A 14,983-nucleotide genomic window follows, 5' to 3' on the forward strand; every position below is an offset into this window, starting at 1 on the left:
TAGGGAGTTGATAGGCCAGACAGGGGGCACCCTTGACGAATACCCCTGGTAACAGGGAAAGGCTGACTTAAAATGTTATTTACTTTGAGCAAACTAAAAATATTGTTATACAATATTTTAATATAACAAATAAAATTTTCCTTAAAACCAAACCCCCGTAAAACAGCAAAGAGATAAGAGTGATCAATCGTGTCGAAAGCTTTTTCTTGGTCTAAAAACACCAGACCAACATTTCTATGTTCAGCAATACAAATATCGATCATGTCACGTACAATAAAAATGCTATCGTGTATTGTCCTTTTAGGAATACAATAGGATTGATCGGGGTGTACAATCTCCCCAATCAGAGGTTTAAGGCAGTTGGCAAGAACTTTTGAGAAAATCTTGTAGTCCGTGCAGAGGAGCGAAATGGGACGCCAATTTTTAAGTTGCTGGAGGTCTCCTTTCTTAGGTATGAGAGCAAGTATAGCCCTGCGACAGCTGATTGGTAACAAGCCTGATCGTAGGCTATCAACTAAGAGGTCAAGCAACTCAGGTCCCAACAAATCCCAGAAGGTTTTGTAGAACTCTGCAGGGATTCCATCAAGTCCAGAAGCTTTACCTGTGGGCAAAGTTTGCAAAGCAGTAAAAAGTTCGTCAAGAGTCACTTCCTTGTCAAGTTGTTGACATGCAGGTTCGGACAAGGTGGGCAAAGAAGTGGTTAAGGAACGAATCATGTCTTCTTTAATGTTTCTGGCACAATACAAGTCAGAGAAGTATTGTTTTGTCAAGCTTCTAATGTCTTTTGGATCGTGTGTTGTTCGGCCTCCTGGTGCCTGCAGCGAAGTTATTTGCTGGTTTCTCTTTTTTCGTGCTTCCAAAGCAAAGAAAAACTTGGAAGGAGTATCCATAGAGCTGTAGTTCTCCATTCGTAGCCTTATTAGAGCCCCTCTGGCTTGTTTTGCACAGAGTTGAGCAAGGAGTGCTTTCTTCGTTGCTATTAGAGAACTAGTCCTTTCGGCACTGGGAGCTGGGAGGCTTGACTGGAGAGACAATATTTCTTTGGCAATTAGAGATTGCAGCGCAGATTCATTCCTTGTACAAAAGGAGCTATATTGCTGGCAAAAGGTCCTAATATGGGTTTTCGCATTGTCCCACCATTGTGTGAGGCAGGAGTAGGAAGGCTTCCGTAGTAGTAAGGCTTCCCAAAAGGCTCGGAAGGCGACAGGAAAAGCGTCATCTTGCAGAAGACTCACATTGAAGGTCCAATGGGCAGTGCCACGATTTCGAGCCGGGGAGAGTATATGAAGAACAACCATGTGATGGTCCGAAAAACCACTTGGGGTGGTGTCAACATGGTCTATGACATTTAGAGAGTCATTATTTATGTAAAATCTGTCTAGCCTTGCAAGAGATAACCGGCCATTTGCACATCGGCACCACGTGTATTGCCGTGCAGATGGGTTCTGGAGTCTCCATACATCCATAAGGGAGAATTTGGACAATGCTCTCTTTAAGGGCATTGTACTTGATGGGTGGGGCTCTTCTCCATTACGATCAAGGGTGGGATACAGTGTGCAATTAAAGTCCCCACACAGACAAACAAGACCATCAAAATCAAGGTGTGTGAGGGACATTTCTAACTGTGTGAAAAAAACTAATCTTTCTGTGCTCGTGCTGGGTGAATATACATTTATTAAAGTGTGTTTGTAACCATTATAAAAGAAATTAACTGAGACTAAATGCCCTTTAGTAATCTCCTTAAAAGTGACATTTTCAGGACAGAAAGAAGGATTTAAATAAATAGCCACTCCAGCACTAGGACAGGTCAAGCTACTAAAGAACCACTGTCCTTTCATGATGCGAGTCCATTCGCTCATGCACGAAGAGCTACATCTTGTCTCTTGCAAAAGAGCAACATCGAAATGTTTTTGCTCGACAAGCAACTTTACCTGAGCTTTACGCAGGGGTGAACGTCCCCCATTTATATTTAAAGTTACAACAGAGAAGGTCATGGTGTAGGTAGGGAAGGTTTATCATGTAAAGGGAAGTTAGGGTGTGCTTGTAGCTCTTTCTGAGCTTTCAATACACACTTTCTCAGGCGAAATACTTGTGACTCAGTCACACCAAGTTGTTCAGCCTTAAGGAGGAGACGTCTTGAGGAGTTTATAAAGCCAGACAGGTTCGGGAAGAAGGTTATAATTTTAACCTTTTTCTTTCGAAAGGTGTCCTGAAGAAACTTTAGAATTTCCATGGGTGATAAATCATCATCACCCTCCAGTTCCTTGGCTATTGCTGGGTCATTCCAGACCTCGCTACTAGCACTAGAGGCGAGCGACGAGGCCCCATCTGAGTCGTAATCCGAAAGGTCTTCATTTTTTTCCCCACACACCGAAACCGATGCTCTCATAACGGGAATATCGTCTTCTACTAAAGGTGCAGCTGTTTCCACAGCGGGAGTTTTAAAAACCGTAACAGGGATTAACGTTTTTGTATCAGAGGCTTTGCACTCTCCTTCTGGAGCTGCTACTTCTTCTGCCTCCATTACTTCAGACACTTCATCGTCAGCAGGGCGCGGGACGAGAGCAGGTTTGTGGTTCTTGACTTTAGTTTCAGTAACCGGGGGGGTTACCACACCATCTTGGGGCATTGCGCTTGGTCCTTGTTCATGAGAGGAATGAACGGAAACGTCTTCTTCCATTTCAGCAAACACACTGAACCTATTCTGCAGCAGAAGACCAGCTGCAGGGGCTTCTGTTTCTAAAAAAGAAACATTACGTTCGTTCGACGGCGCTATCTTTTTCGAAACGCTCGCCTGTATGTCCTCATTACCGCTTCCTCTTTTATAACTCCTCCTGGAGGACACGGTAGTAAAACCCGCGTCATCAGCCGGTGAATTATCGATTTCCGCGCTCGAATGTGAAGGCTGATCTGCCGTCCCAGACGCGCCATTATCATTGCGAAGATCGACATTTGGTTCCGTCCGTCTAGATGTGCCACTAGGATCGGCATTTGTTCCTGATTGTCTAGATGTGCCACCGGATACACACTTCGGACAAGCACCTTTTAAATGTCCAAAGGCACCACACGTGAAACACGTCATTGTCTCTGTTGCGATGTACATTCGATAATTTCGATTTTCAACGACCAACGTAGCTGAGGCATTGAGCGATTGAGCATTGTTTTTTAACACCATGTAACAGTGCCGCCGGAAGGACATGATATGGCGGACTGTAGAATCCGAACGCAAACGGAAGGGAATCATGGAAATTTTTGACACCACGGTGCCAAACTGTGTTAAAACGGACAAAATCTGTTCGTTTTTAACAAAAGGCGGTAAATTAGATAAAGTGATTTTCACCGCCGGTGAGTCCAACATACTAACGTTAACGAAAATATCTGGCGGTAAGGACAAACCAGTTTCAACCGCCTGAGCGACATAGCGCTCCTCGGAAAGAAAAACAACAACTCGTTGGTTCATCTTTGAAGCTGCTAACACATTTTCAAAACCAACGAGTTCACCCAAGCCCATCACGACGTCATCGACCCGAACCCCGTCGGGTGGACTAACTATTACCCCATTTTTACGAGTAAGTGACTCGTAAATGCTGTTCTGCAAACGACTGTTTGCCATAGCGATAAATGAACCAAAACTAAGGAAATATTTGAAAAAGCAAAACAAAATAGAACCTATCGCAAGCAAAGCCTGCAGGCGAAGGTAAAATGAAAAGAAATAGAATAAGGGAGCCGATAAACGACGATAATGAAAACACGACAAGCAGAGCACAGGCCCGAAGAACACAAGGTTCTTTAGGACTCGCACCAAACTCACCGTGCGCGCTCTCTTTCTCTCTCTTGTCTCAACGAAGAAGGAAAACACGGGGAAAACTTCACAAACACGTACAAAGACACAGAGGGAGTGAAAAGGGGGATGGGAAAGGCAACAACACAACACAGTACTCACAGCTCCTCACACACAGCAGCCATGATTGCCACACCCACGCACGACGAGAGAGAGAGAGAGAGAGAGAGAGAGAGAGAGAGAGAGAGAGACTTGGCTTTTATGTCTTTTTATTACAAAAGTGTAAAATAAAGATTCCTTACAGTCAAAACAAAAGAAACAAACTAGTTACATACAATTTTACCATCGGGAAAATCAAAAGCAACAAAAATGTTAATACCAAAAAAAGCACAAAGGATATTTAGTAAAGACTAGAGAGAAAGCACCAAGCAGCCATCATATATTTTTTCAAAATTCATCATTTATACACCACATTCTTTCAAAGAGTTCAAGTTGGCTGGAAAGCGAGTAACAGTGAAAATCAAGTTTTATCTGGCTTTCACAAAATGCTCTGAACATTGCTACAGTATCTGTACTGTACAAATCATTCTTTATCTTTGATTTCCTAGTTTGGTAAATTGCCAATTTTGCTTGGGAAATGAAAAAGTTTGCAAATAATTGTTGCTTGGATGTTAAAGGGGCCACTTGGACCAAAAATGAAAATTGGAAAACTGAAACCAAGAGAAAGATGTGCATATAGCACTTTCAAGAAAATAAAAAGAGGAGTTAAATGACTGCATTGAATATACGCATGGGGCAAGGTTTCACTCTGTCTACAAAAGGGACACTGATCACTTATCGCTTGTGAAAAGCGGTGAATAAGAGAATTTGTAGGTATTATCCAATGTGCGAGTCTCCATTGGAGATCACCAGCACGTTTTGGCACAGGATTTTTATAATACCATCCCCAGTTTGGGGAGAAAGGAGGAGTGTGTGGCAGGACTGCAGACCACTTGCAAGGTGCTGGGGTAGACAAGGAGCGGAAAAGAGCTTTTAAACATTGGAGATACAAGATTTTATGGTTATCACTGGAAGAGGAAAAGGAGCGGCCAAAATTTATTGGCTCCAAGTTTTCAGAGGCAGTCAAAAGAAGGTTGGGGAAAGGAGAGAGGCTCAGCTCAGAGGGAGGTACAGGACAAACCAACCAAGGTTGGGAGGTACTGTAGGCACGAAGCACCACCCTTAAACATCTGTCTATTTGGCGAGATGACCTAACGCCAGTCGCTGAGGCAATAGCAGCAACACTTAGCCACTTATCATTGGCATTGTTTTTAAGGTGGCACACTTTAGTTATTGATGCATCAACAAACTTTTGAATGAAGATCCTGCTGTTATCAAAACCTTCAAAAAGTGAGTTGCAAAACAGTGGCTCGTTAAAAAAACATGGATATCTCCTGCGTAGTATGATCGCAATGGCTTGTGAAAGCTTGCCGTGCATTTAACAAACTTCGACAGAAAGAAGGGAGTGAAGAGAAATCCAACTTTGTCAAGTCCATCAGGAAAAGCTCCTTTGCATGACCAAAATTCTCAACTTGACCCAAAATACAGCATGCAAGTTGCCTCCAAAGCACAACAGGCTCGTGCAAAATGGACCATATCGTGCGAAGACAAAAAGCCATGATTCGGCATTTTATGTTGACAAGTCCTTGACCACCCTCAGATATCGGCAAATTCAATCTCTCCGGTCGTAGCCAATGCCTACCAGACCAGAAGAAATGAATGACGCTCTTCTGTATTCCATCGATTAACCCAGCGGGTGGTTGCAGAGCCAAAACCTTGTGCCACTGAATGGAGGTAACCAGGTTGTTTATGACCAATACTCTGCCACAGTAAGACAATTGGCAGAGTAGGCATTTCCATTTTATTAAAAGCAGTTCAATGCGCTCTGGCAAACCTTCCCAGTTATGCCTGGTGAAATCTCCAGGACCAATAAAACTCCCAAAAACTTGATCCCATCCCTTCTCCAAGCGATATTTGCAGAGAGAGAGACAGGGGTGAGGGGGGAGTTGGGGAAAGTGGGGGGGAAAGGCGGTTGGGTAAGGGATTCAAGCCACAGTGCCTCTGTCTTTTTCCAGTTGATTTTTGCTGATGAGGCTCTGCTAAAATGTGCTAAAGCATGCATAATCTTAGCAATGTCATCAGAGTTTTTGATACAAACACATATATCATCAGCGTAGGCAATGGTCTTTATAATGTGGTTTAAACCTCTAACAGTGAAACCAGACAAAGACTTTCGAAGCGTGTTTAAGAGGGGTTCAAGGAAAAGGGTGTATAAAGCACCTGACAGTGGGCAGCCCTGCCTGACACCTATTTTAATACAAAAAGGGGGGCACCAGCTCATTATTTATGTTTAGCAGGGCAGATACGTTTGAGTAACACATATGTATACATGATAAAATAAAAGGTCCAAAACCAAATCGATTTAAGACTTCGGACAAGTATTCATGAGAAACATAATCAAAAGCCTTTTCCTGATCTAGGAAAACAAGGCCAACACTTTCATGATGGATATCACAAACATCAATCAGATCACGAATAACAGAAATATTGTCATGGATATTATGACCAGGAACACAATAAGTTTGGTCCATGTTTACAATGTCCTTTAGGAAGGGTGAAAACGCAAGGCAATAGCTTTGGAAAAGGTCTTGTAATCAGTTCATAGTAATGATATTGGCCTCGACTGGGAAATGAGTAAAGGGTCACCTTTCTTGGGAAGGAAGTTAAGTACTGCTCTTCTGCAGCTCAATGGGAGTTCATTCGTTTCAAGGCTCTCCTGGAAGACTGAAAGCAGTTCAGGGCCAATGAAGTCCCAGAACGATTAAAAAAATTATGTCGGTAAACCGTCAATGCCAGGTGATTTTCCTTTGCCAAGGCTCTTTAATGTGATGGAGAGTTCCTCAAGTATGAGTGGTTTCTCCAGGCTCTGCCTTAGCCCTGGGGTTTAGGTGGAAGCACCATCAAATAAGTGAGAGACACCATTTAGATCAACTTCTTTTGTTTTGTAAAGGTTGGAGAAAAAGAGTCGAGCTTCCCTTTTGATTCCTTCAGGGTGAGTGATGACAGAATTGTCAGGGCATTTTAGAGCAGTAATTTGGGGGTGAGGAACCTTAGATTCAAAATCAAAGAAGTATCGGGTTGGCGTGTCCAAAAGGTTGAGCAGCTGAAAACGTAATCTTGTTAATGCCCCTTGGGTTTTATTCTCAATTAATGTATTAAGGAAAGCTTTCTTTTCCTTCAGTCTCAGTTCTTGTTGGGAGGGGGGGATAAGGGAGGGGGGAAGAGTGAGTTTTTAAAATTTGTTTGAATTTGTAGAATTTTCCATTCTAAACTAGCCTCTTATTCTACGTTCCTCTTGTGTTGTTAAGAAACAAAATTGTTGGCAAAATCCTCTACATTGGTCCTTTATGTTGTCCCACTACAAACGCCGATCTCTAAACTGGTGTTTTTTATTTAATAAAACAAACCATATGTCTTCGAAAACAGCCCTAAAGGAGGGGTTTTCTGAGATGGTGACATTAAGCTTCCAGAAAGATTGGCGATTCAAAGACAGATGTGAACGGTAATTCACAGTAATTAAATGGTGATCTGAAAAACCAGTGGGCCAAATTCCAGTGGTAGGGGAGAGATTAAAAAATGGTGAATTTATATAGATCCGGTCGAGCCTAGCCAGGTATACTTGGTTGTTTGTGATCTTGCTCCAGGTAAATTAATGCGTCGTGGAATTTTGTTGACGCCAAAGATCCAGAAGCTTAAAATCCCTTATTATCTCTGCTAATAATTTAGGTGGTCCGGGATGGGGTTCCGCATCGTTCCTGTCTAGGTTTGGTTGCAGAGTGCAGTTAAAATCACCTGCCATTATAATACACCTGTGCAGGTCTATTTGCCTCATGATGGGAATAGAGCCTGTGATTGATGCTGTGAAGAGAAACTGGTTGAGATGGTTTGGTCATGTGTTGAGGAAGGATGAAAGTGACTGGTTGAGAAGAGTGATGGGAATGAATGTAGAAGGAAGTAGAGGATGGGGAAGATCGAGAAAGACTTGGCTAAAGGTGGTGGAAGAGGATATGTGGGCAAGGGGGTTAACAAGGAGAGATGCAGAAAATATGGCAAAATGGAGAAGATTGTCATGGGGACCGCAAGGCTAACCCCCGCTCTAGCAGGCAAAATGGCCTTAAAATGCATGTTGTTGTGTTGTTTGTATCTATAGCAAAAAACATCAATAGTTTTCATAAAATATCTATAGCAAAAAAACATCCATAGAAAAACACACACGATAGGTTTTTCAGCAAGTGACTCAAAACCCAGAGGATGGGTACTCTAACAACTCTGCTTGTATGAAGGAAGAAATTGTTGATAAGTATATGGTCTCCAATCCATTGTTTAGGACCATCAATATGAGAAAACAACTCTACAGTGTCCTATCTAAATGTAATCTTGAAGGAAGCAGAGCCAGATCTGGTGAAATTTTGTTGTGGGTGATGAACATGCACATACTTACAGCCCTGATGCAAGGTGGGCAGGGTACCTGATTTTCCACTCCCTGGAAAGCTCATACAGCCATGATTACTCCTGCCACAGTCTGGATAGATAACCTGGAAAATTCTGGAAAAAGGACAAAATAACCACACCATTTAAAAACCACAACCACATTTACCACATAACCACATTTACCACATAACCACATGCCAATATGCCATGCCAACATGTTAATAATAACCACATGCCAAGTTATACTACCAGGGCTGGTTTAACAGTGTGAGTCAACTGCTGTGTAATTCCGTGCCAAAGCATGGGCAGACAGATTGGATATGATCAAAAATGAAGGGGATTAATGAGATTGAGGCAGATTAAGAGTGAAGGCCTGCTGTCACCAACAAAACCCAGGGGTGTGATAGAGGCACCACTGTGATGAAATCCAGGTGGGATTGAGACTCATGAGCAGCTTTTCCACTGCAGTGTACCACTGCACCGCAACCAAAATGTTTTAGAAAATTTTATTGCACTCCTAAACCAAAGCGGTTCATTCTCCAATAAAACAAACCCTAATTTGTTGTCTAAAAGAACACCTGATGTGATCGAAGCTTGAAACTCAAACTCATAAATTGTCCTTATGGATGAAATGACCATCGCATCGCAACAACCCAAACGCAAGCTCGATGCAGTCCAGCATGATTCTAACGTGACTTTGGGCAGGGATGATTTCTTGCTTGCGTAAGAGAATAAACTTGAGCTTACAGAGATGCACTATTGATGTTTTAAGTTACCCCAGTAAACCATGCTAGTAGCATACATGGAAGATTTACTTTCAGTCTCTGACATTACACAACCTCTCTGTCCACAATGGTACTTGTTCAGCACATGCCTATTTCCAAGTGATGTTTTGAAGGTTTCTACTGCTGCTACTGTTGGAACTGCTACTCCTGCTGCTACTGCTGTTACTGCTACGGTTGGAACTGCTACTCCTGCTGCTACTGCTGCTCCTGCTGCTACTGCTGTTACTGCTAATCCTGCTGCTACTGCTGTTACTGCTAATCCTGCTGCTACTGCTGATCCTGTTTCTCCTGCTGCTACTGTTGCTACTGCTGCTACTGTTGGAACTGCTACTCCTGCTGCTACTGCTGTTACTGCTACTGTTGGAACTGCTACTCCTGCTGCTACTGCTGCTCCTGCTGCTACTGCTGTTACTGCTAATCCTGCTGCTACTGCTGTTACTGCTAATCCTGCTGCTACTGCTGATCCTGTTTCTCCTGCTGCTACTGTTGCTACTGCTGCTACTGTTGGAATTGTTGCTCCTGCTGCTCCTGCTGCAACTGTTGCTCCTGCTGCTACTGCTGCTCCTGTTGCTACTGCTGCTACTGCTGCTACTGTTGGAACTGCTACTGCTGCTCCTGCTGCTACTGCTGCTCCTGCTGCTACTGCTGCTACTGCTGCTACTGTTGGAACTGCTACTTCTGCTGCTACTGCTGCTCCTGCTACTGTTGGAACTGCTACTCCTGCTGCTACTGCTGCTCCTGCTGCTACTGCTGTTACTGCTAATCCTGCTGCTACTGCTGATCCTGTTTCTCCTGCTGCTACTGTTGCTACTGTTGGAATTGTTGCTCCTGCTGCTCCTGCTGCAACTGTTGCTCCTGCTGCTACTGCTGCTCCTGTTGCTACTGCTGCTACCGCTGCTCCTGCTGTCACTGCTGCTCCTGTTGCTCCTGTTGCTCCTGCTGCTACTGCTGCTACTATTGCACCTGCTGTTACTGCTGCTACTGCTTCACCTACTGCTACTGCTTCAACTGTTGGAACTGCTACTCCTGCTGCTGCTGCTGCTACTGTTGGAACTGCTACTGCTGCTGTTACTGCTGCTCCTGCTGCGACTGCTGTTACTGCTAATCCTGCTGCTACTGCTGTTACTGCTAATCCTGCTGCTACTGCTGATCCTGTTTCTCCTGCTACTCCTGCTGCTACTGTTGGAACTGCTACTCCTGCTGCTACTGCTGCTCCTGCTGATCCTGCTGCTCCTGTTGCTCCTGTTGCTCCTGCTGGTACTGCTGCTCCTGCTGCCACTGCTGCTCCTGTTGCTCCTATTGCTCCTGCTGCTCCTGCTACCACTGTTACAACTGCTGCTACTGCTGCTCCTACGGCTACTACTGCTACTGTTGGAACTGCTACTCCTGCTGATACTGCTGCTCCTGCTGCGACTGCTGCTACTGTTGGAACTGCTACTCCTGCTGCTACTGCTGCTCCTGCTGCGACTGCTGCTACTGCTGCTCCTGTTGCTCCTATTGCTCCTGCTGCTACTGCTGCTACTGGTGCTAATGTTGCAACTGCTGCTACTGCTGCTACTGTTGCTACTGCTGCTACTGTTGGAACTGCTACTCCTGCTGCTACTGCTGCTACTGTTGCAACAGCTGTCCCTGTTGCTACTGTTGCAACTGATGCTACTGTTGCCACTGCTGCTCCTGTTGCTACTGCTGCTACTGCTGCTATTACTACCACTGCTGCTCCTGTTGCTACTGCTGCTACTGCTGCTATTACTACTACTGCTGCTCCTGTTGCTACTGCTGCTACTGCTGCTATTACTACTACTGCTGCTACTGCTGCTAATGCTGCTATTACTACTACTGCTGCTCCTGCTGCGACTGCTGCTACTGTTGGAACTGCTACTCCTGCTGCTATTACGACTACTGCTGCTCCTGTTGCTACTGCTGCTACTGCTGCTACTGCTGCTACTGCTGCTATTACTACTACTGCTGCTAATGCTGCTACTACTGCTACTGCTGCTATTACTGCTACTGCTACTACTGCTGTTATTACTGCTACTGCTGCTACTGCTGCTATTACTGCTACTGCTGCTACTGCTGCTACTGCTGCTATTACTACTACTGCTGCTACTGCTGCTACTGCTGCTATTACTGCTACTGCTACTACTACTGCTATTACTGCTACTGCTGCTACTGCTGCTATTACTGCTACTGTTGCTACTGCTGCTATTACTGCTACTACTGCTGCTACTGCTGATAATGCTGCTGCTGCTTCTACTGCTGCTACTGCTGCTACTGCTGATAATGCTGCTACTGCTGATAATGCTGCTACCGCTGATAATGCTGCTACCGCTGATATTGTTGTTGCTGATAAGGTGAAAGAAGAGCACAAAAAAATTCACAGAGAAGCAATGTACAGGAGAAGAAAAAGGGAAATGTTTTTCATAATAAGCGTTTGATTTTTACCAGGAATTTCCTCCCAACTGATCATTTCACTCCTCTTAATCTCCCGTACAAGAGGAAGCACCAGGCAACTTTTAGTCTGGTCGTTTGATTGATGTACCAGGGAAAAAATGTTACCTAAGCATATATGGTATTTGAGCAATTCAACAAAGCGTATTTTTGTGCTCTTTAACATGGTGAAAACTGCTCTTCAATCCTCCTTGGGGAAAAAGAGGTATAGTCGTTTTAGTGAAGGACCCTTTTCAGTCAAATTTCAATGGCTTCCCATGTCAGAAACCACAGACACGATATAAGTATACATGATTTGTGCCTAGATGCATTATCAAAGTTCTTTAATCCAACGCCTTTCATATATTTTAACAGTAGGTCATGTCATAACAGTAGGTCTCCCAGCGAAGAAAGCCTTGTCTTCAATGAAAGCAGCTGTGTTATAGGTCGAAATGGCTTCCAGGCACCAGGTGATCCGGTACAGGTCACTAGGGTCTGCCAAATCTGATCATCTTCAGTGAGGTACGTGGCCAACTTGATCTTCGCGATTATCTTCACCAGCGAAGTAGCACTACACCTTGTGGAAAAGTTCTTGTTCATGGGGAATGCCGACGCACCTTCGTTGACAAGAAGAGGTTGAAGCGCCCAAGTGAGGAAAAGGAAACATTGAGTCCAAAGAAACAGAACTTGCGATCCGGCAGAGAACCATTCCAGTGGAGGGAGAACTGTTTCTTTTGCAACAGTGAAGTGAAAGTTGATAAAGGACACCCAGACCGCGATGAATCTAGAGTTGTGCGCACGATTCCTTTTCGCGAAGAAATGCTTGCAAAATGTCAGAAAAGGCAAGACACTTGGGCTAAGGATGTGCGCATGCGCCTTCAGGACTGCATTGACCTTGTTGCAGCTGAGGCAGTGTATCACAAATCTTGCTACTCTCAATTTTACTCTGACAAAGACCTAGCCTCTCCCAAAGGAGCTTCGAAAGCTGCTGGCCGCCCTGAAAGCCAATACATGTTTGAGCAATTCAACAAGTTGTGTGAATGGCTTGAGAGAGAAGCTGAACTGTATACTCTTCCAGAACTGTATTCAAAAATGATCGAGATTGCTGGTAGCAGTGATGTGTATTCTGTAAAGAGAATAAAACAGAATTTGCAGGATCGATACAAGGACTTCATTTTCTTTGCTGAAGTTGATGGAAGAAAAAACGTTGTGTGCTTCCGGAATATGGCCAACTTCATCATTAACGAGAAGTGGTACGAGGAAAAAAGACTGAACATTGAGGACGAAACAGACAGGATCGTTCTCGCTGCGGCAAAGATAATCAAGGCCCAAATCCGGGCAATGTCGTATTCCAAGGATAAGTATCCAACCACTGACGATATTCGAAACGGCCTAGAGTGGCTGCCACATAGCCTGCGGATTTTTATGGAGAACATTTTGTCTTCCGACACCAAGCAAGCTTCAATAGGACAGTGTATCGTCCATGCGACAAGACCTCGCTCTATCATCCCCCCTTTGGTATTTGGCTTGGGTGTTGAGCTTGACCATGCATACGGTTCCAAATGGCTCATCAATGAACTAGCCAGATTAGGGTATTCAATATCCTATGATGAGGTGACGAGGTTCAAGCAGTCAGTGGTTCATACTGAGAACTTCGATGATCTAATTCCTGCTTATCCTGGAAGTTTTACCCAGTGGGTTGGTGATAATATTGACCACAACGTTGCAACTCTGGACGGTCGTGGAACATTTCATGGAATGGGTGTGATTGCAGTGTCGACGTTTGGCAGACCTGTTCCTCAAGTGACACCTCAGGCTATCGAGCGACGCAAGATAATGCAAGTTAAGACAGTTGTGGCAAACAAGGGAATTCCCATCCAATCGTATGACGAGCCAGACACTCCTGGCCTCTCTTCAACGGTCTACAAGCCTCTCATTGAGCTGCATTTCCCTTACGTTCTGCCACCTTCTGTAAACTCAGAATTGCTTTGGCACTCCGGTTGGTACTTTAGCAACTCCAAAAGCCCACGGCCTAACTGGTCAGGATTCACGCAGGACGTCTCAACTGGTAGACATCCACCACAATCTCGTGTGCAGATGTTGCCAATAATCGACTTAAACGCTGCTGATGAAACCTGTATCTATTCTACATTGCTGTACATGCAGAGCCAAGCTGAGAAGTTGAACATTCCTACACCGTGCATCACGTTTGACCAGCCACTCTGGAGAAAAGCTGTCGAAATCATCGATGCCAAGTCACTGAACATAGTCTGCAGGTTAGGAGGCTTTCATACCATGATGAGCTTTCTCGGCAGCATCGGCAACTTGATGGAAGGTTCAGGCTTGTCGGACTTGCTTGAAACTGTTTATGGTGTGAATGCTGTGACACACATGATGTCGGGGAAGGCTGTTTCAAGAGCTCTAAGAGGACACTTTTTAGTTGAAGCAGCACTTATGGCCAGACTCATAGAAGCGATGCTTCCGAGGAAATCATGCCAGGACAACGACGGACACTTTTTTGCAATGTTGCTTGGTAATGGCCTGACTATACGCCGGACGCGTAATGTTTTTTTCCCATGATGGTACAGGGCAATTATACTATACTATACTATACTATATTTTAATGACAATTGCCCTGTACCATCATGGGGAAAAAATTCGCACCCCGGACACAAGGCTGTTACCATGCTGGATAAATCGTGCTGTAAAAAGCTTTCCCCAAAGAGGATCAAAGAGGAGTTTTCACCATCTTGTAGAGCATAAAATTGCGCTTCTTTTGGTGCCACATATGCTTCGGTAACAATTTTATCCCGGTACATCAATCAAACGACCAGACTATTCTGACATGGGAAGCCATTGAAATTTGACTGAAAAAGGGTCCTTCACTAAAACGACTATAACTTTTTTTCCCCAAGGAGGATTGAAGAGCAGTTTTCACCATGTTAAAGAGCACAAAAACACGCTTTGATTGATGCCATATATGCTTAGGTAACTATTTTTTCCCGGTAGCCCATGATTTTGACTTCAAACGACCGTACTATTTCATTCCTGTCCACCTATTCCAGGTAATATATTTAAATGTGGTGCTGCTTTTAAAATATTTCATACAAATAATCGTAATGATAGTTATTGTCGAATCACTCAAGGAAAAAGTGAAATGATTTGATCAGTGATGAAATTGCTTCGTCCAATTTGGTAGAACAAACGACTTCATTTTATGAATAGATGTTTCTCTTTATATGTGTTTCTCTTAGTTTTTCCATGAAATGTATCAAAATCCGTTCTTGCACATCTAATACATTCTCAAGCTAAGGGACACATGAGGCACATGCATGTATTTGAAGAAATACATGCAGTATCCAGGTTAGGATGAATAAATGCATCTCAGCCTCTATTAGCCCCTGCGAAACGAAACCGGGGTTTCTGGATTGGGTCTCATCCATCCGCAACCATACCTTGG

The 14,983-nt window shown here is 44.1% G+C and overlaps 1 protein-coding gene across 4 annotated transcripts in view; it reads left to right on the plus strand.

Annotated features, from left to right (window-relative positions):
- LOC137433668 (uncharacterized) overlaps window positions 1–14,983 on the plus strand; it is a 116,753-nt gene that overhangs the window by 83,300 nt on the left and 18,470 nt on the right. The gene's annotated exons all lie outside the window — the stretch shown is intronic.

Source organism: Myxine glutinosa, chromosome 10 (assembly GCF_964187855.1).
Source record: "Myxine glutinosa chromosome 10, kmMyxGlut1.1, whole genome shotgun sequence".
In the NCBI taxonomy this organism is placed as follows: Eukaryota; Metazoa; Chordata; class Myxini; order Myxiniformes; family Myxinidae; genus Myxine; species Myxine glutinosa.